Source organism: Pygoscelis adeliae, unplaced genomic scaffold, assembly GCF_000699105.1.
Source record: "Pygoscelis adeliae isolate BGI_AS28 unplaced genomic scaffold, ASM69910v1 Scaffold211, whole genome shotgun sequence".
In the NCBI taxonomy this organism is placed as follows: Eukaryota; Metazoa; Chordata; class Aves; order Sphenisciformes; family Spheniscidae; genus Pygoscelis; species Pygoscelis adeliae.
Genome location: NW_008824143.1, coordinates 1,200,152 through 1,213,215, shown reverse-complemented (window position 1 = coordinate 1,213,215; position 13,064 = coordinate 1,200,152).

Sequence of the window (13,064 nt, the reverse complement as noted above, 5' to 3'; positions counted from 1 at the left end):
TGTGATGATACTAAAGAGGGAATCTTTAAAATATTATCCTATTAACTTCAATTAACCTTTGGAACCTGATTATTCCAAATCAAACACAATACCGTTTGGCCACACAAGGGGCACCCAAGGAGAGGTGACAAATACTACAAAGAAGATAAAAGATAATTTAACAAGAAGCAAGTTGTAAAGGGTGACAAAGTGTTATTTCCATAATAAGCTTATCTGAGCCTGGGTAAGTTCCTGAACAGGGTGTGGATTTGGCAGTAGTAAAGAAACAGGCCACACAAAGAATGTCTGTTGAGCTTAATGAATGCCACTGAAGTGGTTGACTTTCATTTCTCTGGTTTGGATCCTTGCCACCTTTACTCTAATGTCAGACTTTTGTTTAATTGGCAAATATGCCTTCAAAGGATTGCAGAGCCCTCCATGTTGCTCCATGGGCTGTTAATATTTAATTGTGATTTGTTAAAGGCATACTAGCAGTTGATAAAACTATGTGTCTGGGTACTTTATTGCAGTGCAAACCAGCAGCAGGACTTTATATGTTCCTTTTTTTAGGGGAAGGAGGATGTTGTCTTAGAGAAGGGAAGAGAATAACATAAATTTATTATAGTTTTCCATCATAAAGCTTCTTGAAAAGAATCACAGGCATTGTTGCAAATATATTTTGGAGGTATGAAATTCATAAAGGGATTTTCTTATCTATTTTTACTTCACTACAAAGGAAAGCAATTAATTCAGTGGGAAATTACTGGTATTTAAACAAGACAGAATTAGCTTTTGCCTTTTGCACTTTCAAATGCGTTAACAAATTTTGGACTTGGAGGAAAAGGAAGTTATTTAAATTGGGCCTTTTTGACAATCACTTTGAGAATACAGCAGCAAGAGTCTTCTTGGAATTTGTCCATGTGTATTACATTTGACTGAAGTTTCATTTCCATTGAACTTGCAGAAAGCAAAGTATCTAGGACACAATTCAAACCAGTAAGTCTGAAGGACTATGTTGCATGAAGGACTTAAAATCATAAGAAAGTGCCTACACAATTTCTAAATATCTCTATTTGCGTTAACTGAATGACAAAACAAGTCAGTGTAATAATCTTTATTCAAACAAAATTTACGTTCAAGCACGTGATACAAATAGCAATGTGGAAATGAAAGGTAAAGAGAATACCTGTACCTTTTCAGTCTTGGCCCAAGTGCATTCAACAAAAATCACCCACCCACACCCATTTCTTTACTGGGAAAATCCTTAGTTCTTTTTAATTAAATAACTGCTCTATTACAGTAGCTTTTTATCTTCCTAAGAAATGTGAGTCACCCAATAAAAAAAACCATCAAAGAGGTTACTTAACACCTGTAAGCAATAATTTACACTGATGCCAACCAACCCTTTGTAAGTGAAGGGGCACATTACCTTCTTGACATATGTGAGTAATTTCCCTTAAGTTCATTTCTGTTATTGCTGTGTAGAAAAGAAGGTTTATTCACAAAGAGTAAATATGCAAAAGTCTTTTTTTGACTCTGTTTTAAAATACATCTGGTCAAAATGTGGGACAATATTTCTGCAGCTACTTTGGACTTTCCTTATCCACAACATCTAAAACATTGATAACCTTGGACATTTTAAAAAATTCCTTTATCAATAAAGACCAAGCCATAATCTGATATTAGTTATACCACTGAAAGCTCAGAGAAGTGTCTTGATTTATTGAACTGGTTTCTTGCTCTTTTTCTTCTTGCAAATTTCTGAAGATGAGGGAAGCTAATCATCCCATATTATCTCTAGTTTAGCTGATGAACTGCTGGTCAGTTTTGAATTGTTTGACAATTTCTCTCCAAGAAAACAGGGAGCAGGATTCCTATTCAGGAATCATATGCAGCTGCTCCAACAGCCTTTGCAGCTGCTACAGTTAGGCAGAGGTGCTGGGGCTGCAACTGCACACGTAGCCGTCCAGCACAGAGCCAGTAGCTCCCATTGCTATTTGCAAGGAAATAACAAAACTAGGATCCAGAGCCTGAGGCTCAGGTGACTGGCTTATCCTAAGTCATGCAAACCAGTTTGGTTCTATGCCACTATTTTTGTACACTGGAGGTAAAATAAGGCATTTACGGTTTTGCTAATAATTTTCTTCATAGTGCTTAATGTGGGGACTTTGAAGCAGAACTGTCATACCAACTCAGATGCAGAGTCCTTCTAAAACAGAGCTAGAGTTTGAAAACTCTGTAGTCAGCATTAGTCTGCCCTTTTCACTAATTCTCAGACTAGTCCTTTTTCCAAATCTTGAGACATTAAATGAAATCGTTTTTTTCAAAACTGCTATCATCATTCGTTGTATGTTTGTCTCCTTATTATTCATCTGTGTGTCAGATCACCTACAAAAGCCTTGGTCACTGTGATCTTCTGTGGCAGCAATTTCCACAGAATCATCTTGCGTTCTGCAGGAAGCATTTCTTCTGCATCAGATGAACATTTCACACACTTCATCTCACTGAATGTCACCTTGCCTTTTGCTCTTGGACAGGGACAATGAGACAGGAATGAGACAACTTTTATGAGATAGGTAAATCAGTACTAAACATGATATACTGGATGAAATGTAAACATGCCACACAGTAATGCAAAAAACAAACGCAAGTATTCCTAAATATCAAGAAACATTCATTTTAGCTGGTGTCTTTTTCTTAGTCTGCTTTCCTTTTAAACATTTGCACAGCGACACTTCTCTGGGCAAATGCAGAAGTTACTTACTCAGGATTCTTTGCATTACAGTTTGCACAAGGCTCTTGCAAAACATGCCAAGATACCCATCTCCCTGAAGTCAATAGGAGTATTTGAAGTACAGAGTACTATGATTAAAGGTGGTAGAGTTTGCCTCTGAATTCAATGTTATTTTTTAAAAAATCAGCTGAGTTCATCTCCTCTTGTCCATTATGGAAGTGCTACATTGTGTTATGGTGCACATTTTCTCCTTCACTGTGTTTAGTATCACTTCTGTTTGAGCCAGTTCACCAAAACCCACTGGGTTATGGGGTTGAGAAGGAGGAAGAGAAACAGAGAGATGGCACAAATGAGCAAAAAAGAAACAAATGGAGAGCAAAGAGAAGGTAAAAAACACTTACATTTTACCTTCTTTCCTTTTGGAAAGGTCTGATTGATAGATAAACTGAAAGCAGTAACATATTCCAATTGGGTTTAGTAAGTTTTTTTGACATTGCCTTGCATGACATTCTCCTAAGCCAAAGAAGGAAATATTATCTTGAACAAATGACTCTATGATAAATGCACAACTGATTGAAAAAAACATACTCAAAGACAAGTTGTCAACATTTCTCTCACAAATTGGCAACACATTTCTGTAGCACACTCTTCTATTTCTTACTTTCATTAAATACATGAATGACAGCACAGAGACTACCCATGCCATTTGTAAGTCACACAGAGCTGAAAGCACATTGGAGGCTGCAGTTGCTGTTCAAACCGATCCTGACAAATTGGAGAAATGGTCCAAAAGCAACACAATGAAATGGAAAAAAAAGGGCAACCGTTGAGAGAGGAAATTGAACATACAAACAGAAAATTAGGAATAACTAGCTAGGCAGCATGCTAGAAAAAAGAAAAGGTTGAGGAAGAGAGGATAGAGTCGATCACAAACTAAATCCAGGTGAAAAATGTGATGCTATTAACAAGTAACAGGCTGTGGCAAGTAACACAGAGGAGGTAATTATTCTTTATCCTGCACACATAAGGCCTCAGCTGGAGTCCAGTTTTGACTACCCTGCTATAAGAACAAGGTAGACCAATTGGATAGAGTCAAAAACAGCAGAAGAGAGATAAAAATATACTTAGAATGAAAAAATATTAGGGAAAATATAGGAAATATGTTTAGTCTAGAAAGGAGAAGACTGAGGAGAGATAAACCCCACTGTATTCTCCTCATCCCAAGCACCACGAGAACCATCTATCAAAGAGTTTGCATTCTGTGGCTGTGTAAGAATACATGACCAAGAGTGTTTCACATAAGTCTGCACCTAACTGGTGGTGAAGTTATAAGGACCATGTGTAAACAAATGGCAGGCAAAGCATTAACACAATAGGGTGCCATGTGTAGTCTTGATATCTGGGTCATTTAAAGCTCACTATCCAAAATAGATGTGGTTGCATCCTACATTCAGGTTCAGCTCACAGCCAAACCCATTGTTGATACTAGAAAGGCATTTCTATCCCCTTCAATTTCAACAGATTTTCTCTCTTTTTCCGATTCTCTCATCTGTTTCTTGTATTTCTTCAGATTTAAGAGAATAGCCAACATTTCCCCTCTGAAGCTTTAGTCAAAGCTGCCTGAATTCATTGAAAACAAAGTAAAGAGAGTTAACACAATAGGGATCACTTTCTAAATTTAAAATTCAGTCTATATTTGAGAAACAAAGCACTCCCTAAAGTTTTTGCAGTGGTTATCAAAAAGGCATAGCCCTCTCTGAACAGATTGAATGCCGTTTGCAGCCATCATTACATACTGCTTAAATTCTAGAAGGATGACAAAATACATTGCATATCTCACTTTGAACTTGGTATAACTAAATACAGACAGACAATGTATAGCCCCAAAATATCCTGTAACTAGTGAGGTAATGTTGTGCTGAATTTAATTTTAAGAATGTTCTAAATGTATGTGGAGACCATTTTACATTCATTTGATTGCTGAATGTCACTAATGACATGTTTAGAGTGGATCTCTATTAACTAAGCAGAAACTGAGCCCAATCTGCTCCCCAAAGGAATGGTACTTTCTAAGCTAGCCTCATCTCCCAGCTCATGTCTTTTATACCACCAATATCCACATTTTTGTTTTGATTTTGTGTCAAGGTTAACCACCCTGAGTATGATGATTTCCACAGGGAAATCCCACCTTCATTCCTTTGTCCTCAGTTACCAGAAGCAGCTAAAATGTCTAAATCCTCCTCAGTCCATAGTGCCAGTTGCAAAAGGTCTCAACCGCAAAAGTCCAGTGAACTACAGAAAGGTCATAGGAGGATTATTAGTGATTTTTCATTCTCATTGCGAAGTGGAGAGATGCCAACATAAACTGAAGCGGAGTTTGGCTTTTACCCATGCCCATTAGCCATGAAAACAAACATGAATTCCACAGAGCACAGGGAGATTGTGTGGGGATAACAAGGGAGTTGGGGGTTAAAACAGGTGTAGGACTGATATGATGGCATGGTCCTAAACCCATGCAGTCACTAACTCAGGGCTGCTGGCAGCTTTGATCATCTCTTTGTTCAATCCTGGGTTAAAATTAGATTTTTTTTTTTTAAATATTCTGTCTTCCACTCTTTGATGGAAATAAGAACTCTCTTCCATTCTTCTCCATGTGAGGATATGTACCCTGCGGTAATTCTTCCTGTCTCCACATGAGATTGGTATTTCTGGCAAACCCTTCATAATTCCTATATGTTGCTGTAACTGTCTGCTTTGTACTTTATTCCTGTTTACTCCTTTAGTGCTTCTGTTGCTCTCAGATTTAATTTATAAAGGCAATTACCTGACTTAACCCAGTAATTTCTCTGAAATTTGGGAGTGTAGAAGAGATCATGGTGAATGTAGGATTTAAGATTGACCAGGTAATTATACTTTAAGTAGCAAAAGAAGGATTTTTGGAAAATACTTATTTTTTGGTATAATGTTTATATTTTATCTGAGACTGAATGATACATAATGATGCTTGATTCAAAACAAATAAAAAGAATCTACATTAGAAAAGTTAGGCAAACAGAAAAAATAAAGATGGTACAAATCTGTTTCAATCTCATAATTTCTTTCATCATTTATTTCATCAAGTCCAGACCATCGTCTCTGATAATAGGGTCTATCCACAGCTGATTCACAGAATAATATAATATTCAGATAACAAGCCAAGAAAAATTAATGTGAGACCATAGTAGATTTGAAAGGTTGACTATTGCATATGGTTCATAGAAATTAGATGATGAAATAAAATAAAATTTCTGATGTTTCTTACTACTTGACCTTATAGTGTTATCTTGCCTTTAAAAAGTTTTCTTAACACAATTCACTATCCAAGTTTAACATTGTTCTCAGATAAATATGAAAAGCACACTCCCACTGCACAATAAACATGATTTGACACTACTTTTTTCATTTTAAGTTTTTTTGTTTGTTAGTTTTATCACCAGGAAGGCTGAGGCTTATCTAGCCTTTTTCATTCAAGAACAGCATGTTAAGGGCCACTGCTTTTCAGACAACCTAGGAAGTGTAGGAAAGCTGTTTGTGTGATACAGCTATTCCAGACTTCTGTAACCTGAAACCTTGGAGTCTGTTCTTTCAGTGTCTCTGGAAGGAGCTGGTCCATAGAAAAAAAGCTGCCAGAATGATTCTGTCAGCATAAAACATTAGATAGTGAAAAATGTCATGGGCGTTTTCGCACAGGAACCTCAGCCTGTCTAGCACTTCAGCAAAAACACTCATGCCAAAATTTGGAGATGTACTTAGTAAGATATTAATGTAAAGACAATCAGAACAAGACTCAAAATATTTAAAAATCTAACATAAATTTATCAAATTTATTTGATAAATAAATTTTATTAAATTGTGAGAATATTAGATGCAATTTCTTGTTCTGCCAAGCAATGGCTCTTGGTGGGAAGGGAAATACAAATTCTCTTACTCATTTTCGAGCTGTCAATACATCTTTCACTGCCTTGGAAGATGAAGGGAAGGGAGAGGATTAAAGCAGCAGAGCAAGGGGAGGAGACTCAGTGGTGGAGAGCTGTATGACCATGCAAAATGGTGAATGGCTCTTGTTACTTGCAGATTGTAGGAAGCCAACAGCTAGTCAGCTGTCAAGCCCGGTCTTGGTGGCTGGCTAGAGCAGAGAGCATCAGGTGCTTCAGCACACTGTTTAGGGAAGCCAAAAAGCCTCAGGGATTTGGTAGGAATTGTGTCCCTGGATAACTTTCTGTTCATTATTGCAGAGGGAAAGTGCTCCTGTTTCCACCTGTGGTCTGAAACACATCTCTTCCCTAAGAAGAGCTTGTCTTCTCCCCGGCAGGTGTCATATTGTGGTGTGGGCAGCAGGGTTGGCTGGGACACCCTGGTGCCCCATGTGCTCTGAACAGTGAGCGAAGGCACGGGAACAGGCTGACTTAGCTGAGAAAGCTGCTGGTCTGCAACACATCTTGCAGGAGATGTGTTGGTGGACTTGGGCACCAGGACCCTGTGGCTGGTAGGTGCATACCCAAAGTGGGGAATATCCAGTCTGCTTGGAGACATGCATCAGAGGCGCGCCTAAAAGTGGGAGATTCCCCACCGGAGTTTTGAAAAGGTGCCACCATGACAGTCCTCAAGACAGCATTAGTGCTAGACCAAGTGTACAGCTGGGGACTGGGTCTCATGGACTTTATCATGGGCATGGTAAAAGGACAGAGTAGATCACAGACCCAAAGCCTCACCCCGGCTGCCGCTTCCCACAAGCCTGGGAATGTTCAAGTGCCACTTTGCGTGAAAGAGGGCAATCCTTCAAATAGGGACTACATCTGTTGAAACAAGTGAAGTAACATCATTGTAAAAATCCATACGGCATCAAAATGACTTTGACAGTCCCTTACACAGCTTCATGTAAGTGTAACTCATTAAGCTTCTGTTTCAATGTAGTATTTGTTTGACTAATTTTTCTCAGATGCAGACCTTCTTATGCTTAAATTGTAAGAGCATAGGCACTTACTATTTGGGAGGTTATTGAACTAATTCTCCAACAGTCAAAACAAGGAACAACTGTGACTTGGAGTTAAGGGACTCAAAAAGCTCTTCTTTCTGCAAAATCAGCAGCCTGTCAGCTGCGAAGAATTACAAGCATTTTCAAGGATTTCTGCAGAAAAGAAAACATTAATAAAATGATTAACAGATTTTTTTCCCCCTCTTAATATGTTTAACACTCAGCACCTTTGCTTACCTTTCAGCTTAATGTTATAGTTCATTTATTTTTATAAAGACTGCTACACGGTATCTTGGTATAAAAATAGTCTACAGTAAGGCCTGTTTGGGAAGATCTCGATATACTGAGTACCTGCCTGATATGGAAGTTAACTACAAGCAAAACAGTGTTTCTTGCCTGCTGTAGAAGAGGCCAAGCTTTTACCCTACCAAAGGCAATGTTGGGAATTTGTCAGAAAACTAAGGCTTGTGTTTAATTTGCATCCAGCTGAACAGCTTGCACCTCCCTTTCAGCAGCAGGGCTGGCACGACCTGTTCTTGGTAGTGCTCCTCTATCCTGATCCCAGGGGCCAGGTATGCTGCTGAGCCCAGAATATTGTGTTCTGCTCAGATGTCCACTGAGATCAAAACAGAGCATCAAACACCTCAGCGGTAGGATTTCCTTCTTCACAATTTCTGACTTCAGGTTGCAGTTCACTATAACCGAGCCCTCTTCTTTCAGCCGAACTGGGAGACTGATCCATGTAAAAAATCTACACTCCAGTTTTAGGCTCTCTTCAATGAGATTGTATAAATTGTATATGAAGGACAGTTACAAAACCATTGAAAAATTTAGATGTACTCGGAACTTGTTAGGGCCATCTATGCTTTTAAGGATTAGAAATTACATAGATGAGTGATGGATGTGTTGAGCTGCCTAACTGTTAAATGGTTGAAAAGATCTTTACTACTTTGGTAACTGGTGTTACTATTTGCGCTCATCTTTTTTACATGAAACATGGAAAAAAAAAGTTAGCGTGTCTCTAATTATATTTTAAACTCTTACTAAGAGATGAAAACAGCTTTAGTGTTCAATTAATGCAGTAGCCAAAACATTGAATTATATTTTATTAGATTTTAGTGCTATTCTGAAGCATAGGAAAGAATACAAGCCTTACTGATTTACTAGCATCTGCTCTAAAAATGCCAAAATCTTAAAAATTTAAGAGAGCTTTCTGAAAACATTCATTCCACTGTACAGTGAAATTACTGCCTGAAGGTAAAGTGATGTAACAAAGTTATAGCAAGAAAAAACACATGTGGCATATTACTCACATAGGCCTTGATTCAGCGAAGCGCTGAAGTGTATCTTTAATATGTGAATATCCCACTGACTTCAATAGGACTATTCATATGCTTAAAATTAGGCCATTGCTTAAGTACATTGCTGATTTGAAGCCACAGAAATCAAGTCAGACTTAAGAGCATGACATCATAACTTAAAGGTTACATGTTATAATAATTCAGAGTTGGATTCACCTGAATAAATGCAAACATTTACACTGTAAGCATTGACATCTGAGCTAATTGTTTAGAGTACCAAAAGTACCAAGCTCCATTTATGATAAAAGGAGCTTGGGGAGGTTATTAGCTGAGATACAGACATCTCCCACTACAGATGTCCACAGTTATATGAGATTAATTTCATTCTTGTCTCTCTTCTTCTTTTCTGTGTTATCCTGATTTCTTTATGATCTGATATAAACTAAGCATTTGTCTCTTTTAAGCTAAAAAGACACATTGAAGTGCCTGCCTGTCTGAGGTTAAATCAAAATGTATTCCCATAAAGCAAGAGCATTAATATTATGCTAACAAGAATCTACAGAAAACCATGTGTTTGTTTTCAGAGTGTTAATGATCTTCAATTGGCAGGAAGCACCTGATTTCCCAGGAGCTGGATGATATAAACCAGTAGGAAAAGAACTGCAGAAGCAAGACTGCTACATTGAGAACACACTTCTTTATTGCTTCGTCTTGGTTTCTCTGGCCTTTATTTATTATGCAGTTATGTTCTGCCCCTTGTTTATGAATTCAACTTTTAATTATGCTGATTATATCTAGGTCCAATTTGAGACCTGATTCAGTGCTGTGAACTGGCTTCTGTGGAATTTAAAGCAAGCTTCTGTGGTTTGGCTGTTGAGTGTTTCCACAGAGAAATCCAATGCTTACCATAATGCCTAAAAGAATTTGGAAAATCATTATTTGCCAGTAAAGGGCTCAATCTGTATGATGAAAGTCTTGTCTTACGATCTCTCAGGATCATTTCTTAGTTTCTGTATTAGCAAATCCTGCCATTACCTGTCTGACACCGAAAAAATGCCCCCAATACTGAAAGAGTTATTTAAATCTTAAATAACACAGACTTAAACCTGCGTATACCAGAATGCAACATACTTCAGCTAATGCATCTAAAATCATCTACGAAACTACAGCTATGCATCTGAATGAGCTCACAAAGATGGTCAGTGAAGGACTATAGAAGAAAACCTTTTCAAAATAATTAGTCTTTCTTCAACCTCTTAATATTAAAACATCTACAGAAGATTGCTTTTGGCATTAAAATTTGTGATGTCTCTAAAAATCATGGACTAAAAAGAGGTGCTATTTTCATGGCATATACAAACATTTTTATGTTCCCTGCATTGTAGTTCTGCAGGCGCTCTTATGTCACCATCTGTAACTCACAGAGCTGACAGCTTTTGTCACTTTCTTTCTGCTAATACTCCTCTCTGATAATAACTGCCCTTCTCTCTCCAGTTGGCTAATTGACTACCACAGTTAAGTTTAAAATAGAGTTATTATTCTCAGCATGTATTTAACTTACTTCTATTGAAGCACTAAAAAAGGGCTTGCTCAAAGCCCTCGTTTTTCCCCTATGTAGCAACAGTTCAATTAATTTTCTCTGCAAACATTTTTTCTCTTACACCCTAATACCACTGTGGATGTAATAATACAATTTTTATACTTGACTCGTTCAACGTAAGGGACTGTCAGCCCAAGACTTACTCTGTTTGCCAAGCAAGAACATTCAGAGAAAAGTAATTAGAGGTATATGATATTTCAAAGCTGAGTAATGAAACTGCAAGTATCAGACCCCTTAGTTTCTCATCCATATGGACTTTCATCTTCTCAAATTTTTACTCATAGCTATGAATGAACCAAACATATCCAATGTAAATAAAATTTCATCCAAGCTATAGATTTTTGTCTGAGTTCAGGTAAAACTAGTAACATTTCTTAGTTTTTCAGAATTTTATACCAATTCAGAGTACACTACTGAAGATTGAAGGTAAGGGATGAGTTCATAAAAAATTATAATGAATATCAAAATTTAATAATGATGGGATTGATTTGTTTTTTTCATGTCCTGCCAATCTTTCTTGAATACCTGTTTCTGATTCAGATGATGATTGTGAAGTTCAAATGTAAGTAAAATAACAGTAAATTTAAAGATTATTAATAAAAAAATAAGTTAACTTTATTTCATGGTTTTATTATGTTTCAAATATTTCTAAGACTTATGATTGCGTTGCTATAATATTAATTCAAATTTAAAACACCCCTAATTTGAGGGGTTTTAATTCATTATTGAGGACTTCATAATTCATTCCTCCAGGAGGCTCTGTAAAGTTTGGTTCCAGATCTGGATGTAAATGAAACATAAGTTCTCAGGATGTAATCCTTCGGATCTTGGTTTTATTTTGGGCTAATTTCAGTAAACATCTTTCCTTCAAACAACTATGTTCATCTTTCTTGCATTTCAAACTTCACAGCATAAACAAAGAAATAAACAATTTCCTAGATAAACAAAGTGGCAGGAATGGTGAGACCCGTTTATTGTAGGAAGATGTAAGCTAGCACAGTATTATAGTTTAGAGATGCCTTGGACATAGTTAACAACTTCAGTTACACTATTACTAATAGTTAATAATGATGATTATTTGATTAATTAGGTTATCTCCCTCTCTTTTTCTGAAACAGCAGAGAGAAAGTTACTGCTCTGGCCTTCTTGGAGCAGGGAACTATTTCTCAGCCTCCCATATTTCAGGTGAATGTCCCACCACCAGCCTATTGAGCAGCAGCTGTGTAATTCTCCTGTTGGGAGTTGATTGAGCTTGTAAAAATAACATTGTTTGAGCAAGAAAAACATTGAATATGTACCTTTTCATTAGGACATTCACCTGGAATATAGCAGATCTGTGTTCATGTTTCATGTCATACATGTTTTATACTGGAAGCCTGTTTTCCTGTGCCTCAGGACTATGGGACATCGGCCAGGCTCTTGATCTCTGCAGTTTTTGTCTAACTGTAATAAAGCCTGAAATCTCTTCTTGATGCTGTGAAGCTTTCCAAAAGTAATTCCTTCCAAACCTCTCCTTTTCTATAAAAAGTTAGTTTTTGAACTTTAGTATTTTCAAATGAAAATCCATGTAGTCAAAAATTCCTGATCAGTTCTACTGCAGTTAATTTTTTTCCCTCCAATTCTCATAAAAAGCACTTCCTGGAGAATTATAAAATATAGCTAGCCAGTTTTTAATCTAATCTGGCTTGGCTTTCAGTATCTAAATAGTACAAATTCTGACACTGTGTGTTTCTGAAAGAATTATGAACTGCGGTTTTCCCTAACTAAGTGAAAGGATGTCTTCCTCAATTTAGATTTCCCTGGCATGTCCAGCAAACAATGATTCATGAAAACCCTATTTTAAATTCTTCTTTGCAGAAACCTTTTTCTTTGCTCTGTACACAGGGATAAAATTGACCACAAGCTTGTCTGCTGCAGAAGTGGTTTCCTCATCACATAACTCTTCCAGCAGAGGACAATGCCTTTTTCATCCTAGTAAGAGGTAGGTTAACCAGAGAGGAAAGTGTGTCCAAAACTGATTAAAAAAAAAAAAAGAAAAAGAAAAAAGAAAGCTTCTGAAATGATCAGGAAACAACCTTGCACATAACACATTTAGTAAATTGGTGAGAACTGTTGTAGATTTTGCATCTTCTTAATATGGGCCAGCTTCCTGGCTACTATAAGCTGGGTATCAGGATGGATATCAGAAGAGTTACAAAAGAATTTTAGCACTTTAAAAGTAATTTCTATTTTCAGAAAAAAAAAGGTTTTATAGAGAAGGGTCTAAAATAATTCATCGTATGTCACACCATTCATGTCAATAAACATAATTACAAAAAATGAGGCATACAGTCTGCACCTATCCAGTCATTACTTTATGTTAGTTCTTCCAAGAATGGTGCAGAATAAAATGCTAATCTAAAACAGTGCATCAAGAGGTAGGAAAAAAGTAGAAAT